The following is a 3,355-nucleotide window of genomic DNA, read 5'->3' on the forward strand; positions in this document are numbered from 1 at the left end:
GGCCCAGCCTCCCTGGTTTCCCAGACACAGACTCTCCACAGTCTCAGGGCAGGAAAATGGCCCGTCCCTTGTCATTCAGAATCTAGTCCTGCTCTGGACTCCTGAGCTAGCCTCTCCCCAAGGCGGCTGAAAGCAGCACGACTGTCCGGGGAGGGGCGGTGCACACAGAGTGACCAGGCGTGCCGTTTTTCAGGACCAGCTTAGGAGTGTGACGTCACAGACAGGGAAGATGCGTCTCTAGGGAAGCATCTGCCGCCTACGAAACCCTGGTAGAGGCAAACTGTGAAGCACTTTGGTGAATGGCCATGTCTCACTCACACTGTTGAGCAGTTTGCCACTGGTCCCCTTTCTTGGGCCTGGGAAAGAGCCAGTAGGTCTTCCAGCTCCTAAAGAAGCCAGGTGGGCACTCCAGGTGGGCCTGGGCGGGGCGGTGAGGCTCCAGCCAGGGGCTGAGCAGCCTGGAAACCTGCTGTCATCAAAGCTAATTCTCCTGATGGGTGGCAGGACTAGAGAGGCTGAGCCCCAGGCCCACCCTAGATGTCTGGACTCTCTGCGAAGGTGGGAGTCCCTACCCACTATCCTCACTCCTGGCTCAGGCAGCCTGGATGGAGGAAAAGAGAACAGGTGGAGAGTCTGGAGACTGTATCCCAGTTCAGGACTGTCTCAGGTGGGTCCCACTCCCCCTGCTCCCCCTGTGGCCACAGCCCCTCTCACAGCACTCGTCTGCCTCCCCCACCAGACTCCTTCCAGCAGCTGGCCCTTGAGCCTCTGAGCTCCTTGGGAGCTGGAACTGGGTCAGATTAACCTCTCCAGCCCCTGCAAACAACACAGGAAAGGCTTACTGAGCAAAAATGAACTAAACCATGGAATGACCTTCCTTTATCAGAGCCTAATCCTACTTTTTGAACAATGGACTCCCTGCTCTACCCTTGTAGGTCACAGGGCTGCAGAGGAACCAGTGCTGCGGTCTCTGGGACGTAAACAACTGCTTCAAGGCCCCACTGGCTTCAGTGTGGACGGCTCAGGGCCACCTGCACACACACACACACACACACACACCGCCCCACATCTCAGTGAAGCTCCTGAGACTGGAGGCCCGTAAGCAGAGCCGAGAGGCAGCAGAGGGTCCGTGAAGAGCACGAACATGCTCTTCCATGAAACCCTGGCCCTGCCACTCACAGGCCGCCGCCCATCCCTGACCCTCAACCTCCTCACAGGGTACTGGGAAGATGGCATGACACGGCGTGTGAAGAGGACTTAACACACAGTTAAATGTCCAATCAAAAGACTCATGGACTTGGATGGGGGATAAGGACATCTTAATTCTTACCCATCTCTTATGGAAATTCAGTATTTCCTTCATTTACAAATGTAAGAGACCACAGTAGCAGTAGCAGTGCTGTTGACAGTGACACCAATAGAAAACAAAGGTGTTTTCATCACATTTATAGCAGGTACAGATATCTTGAAAAATCATTTATTTGCATCACTACTTAAGAGTCAGAGGAATGATTAGTCCTGCTGCTAGATCTTTTTACTTACTATAATAACAAAAAGCACAGATGGGTTACTTTATGTCTAATTTGATTTCTTAATGTGTGTTTACTTATATTTCAACATCCTCAGTTTTCTGTATCAGTGGCTTCCTTCTAAATCCAATGTACTTAGTATTACACATTTAAAAGCATCGAGAGACGTTTGCAGCCTTGATCAGAATGCCAGAGGAGTCTACGCAGAAAAATGGTGAAGCGGCTCTGTGCCAGAGGGAGGCCGATGGGGCCACAGCAGCCTGTGCCAGCAGAGTTGGGTGGCAGCAGGAGGGAGAGGCGGGGTGCTCAGGGCAGTAATTAGCAGCATTTCAGCCAACCTGCCCGTCCAACCAGGCGTGGCTCCCACCTACAGGAGGGCGTTGGGAAGATGCTGGGCCGGTTTCTGGGCTGTGGTTGGGTTTGATGGATTGTTAACCTACAGCTCGGGGCCAGTGACTGTCGTGTGCTGCGTGGGCTGGGGTTCTACCAGCTGCTCAGTTCCCCAATCAGCCACGCTCTGACCCACTACGACAGGGAAAGTGGCGGCTCCTCAGCGCAAATGGGGACTGAGGGAGCTGGTGCATCAGAGGCAGGGATGTGGGAGGCTGGGGTCCATGGTGTCTTTTCTTGGTCCCACTTCCTTCTCTTGTGATTCTGGCCAAGGCTCTACCTGCACTGGGCCCTACTTCCTGCCTGAAAATGGAGGGGATACACTGCTCTCTACTCTAAGTAGCCGCATGCAGGCTGAGATGGGAGCTTGGGCCCTGAGGGAGCCAGTTTAATTGGTTCTATTCCCTGGACCAGTAGTTTCTCTCTCTCTCTCTCTCTCTCTCTCTCTCTCTCTCTCTCTTTAAATATTTTATTGGTTTTTCACAGAAAGGAAGGGAGAGGGACAGAGAGAGAGAAACATCGATGAGAGAGAAACATCGACCAGCTGCCTCCTGCACACTCCCCACTAGGGATGTGCCTGCAACCAAGGCACATGCCCTTGACCGGAATCGAACCAGGGACCCTACAGTCCGCAGGCCAACGTTCCATCCACTGAGCTTAACCGGCCAGGGCTCTTTCTCTTTTTGAGGCCATATGTCCCTGTAAGAATGTGGGGACAGCAATTACCTTTCACCCCAGAAAAATATGCACAAACTGTCACATAGAATTTTGCATTTAATGTCAGGGGTTTGTGGACCCCCTAAAGTCCACTCTTGGGTCTAAAGATGAAGACCAGCTGTTTCAGAGTCTCACTGAACCTCCGTGAGTTTCTATTTACTCACTTGTGAAGTAAGACGTCAAGGAAAGACAGAGCAGGTGCCTGGTACATTGTTGGGGTTCGATACATAGCACCCCTGTCCCACCCCTCTGCCCTGTAAAGGGAGGGAGGGGCTGCACAGAGCTGCCTGGAAATGTGGTCTCCGAGGCCCCTGCGCCCCTGGAAGGACAGTTGCTCAGCGCTGACAGGGGAACTCCTGATCATCCCCATTAGACGGGACAGTCCTGAAGGGTGGACACCCACAGAGACTCGCCCACAGGTGCTGGAATGTACTCCATGCTGCTCTGAGCAGGTTTGTCTGCCTGTGAGCTGGGAAAGCCACTTATTATGCTGGAAACTCGGGGGCCTGGGGAAGAGAAGAGGCTGCTGGGAGGGCAGGGCCTACCCCAGCCATGTGGCCTCTCCTCCGCCCACACAATCGGTGATGTCCTGCCCCTGGTCTGGATGGCAACCAGGGAGAGAGGGCATCAACCAGGACTTGCAGAAGCAGCGACCCAAGCACTGACGTGGGAGGTGTTGAGAGAGAGGAGGGAGCATTGGACGGGGCCTGCGTTCAGCA

At 53.9% G+C, this 3,355-nt stretch overlaps 1 protein-coding gene across 1 annotated transcript in view; it reads right to left on the reverse strand.

Annotated features, from left to right (window-relative positions):
* The window catches only part of DGAT2 (diacylglycerol O-acyltransferase 2), a 34,070-nt gene that overhangs the window by 13,472 nt on the left and 17,243 nt on the right, over positions 1–3,355 (reverse strand). The window lies entirely within an intron of this gene.

Source organism: Myotis davidii, unplaced genomic scaffold, assembly GCF_000327345.1.
Source record: "Myotis davidii unplaced genomic scaffold, ASM32734v1 scaffold169, whole genome shotgun sequence".
Classification (NCBI taxonomy): Eukaryota; Metazoa; Chordata; class Mammalia; order Chiroptera; family Vespertilionidae; genus Myotis; species Myotis davidii.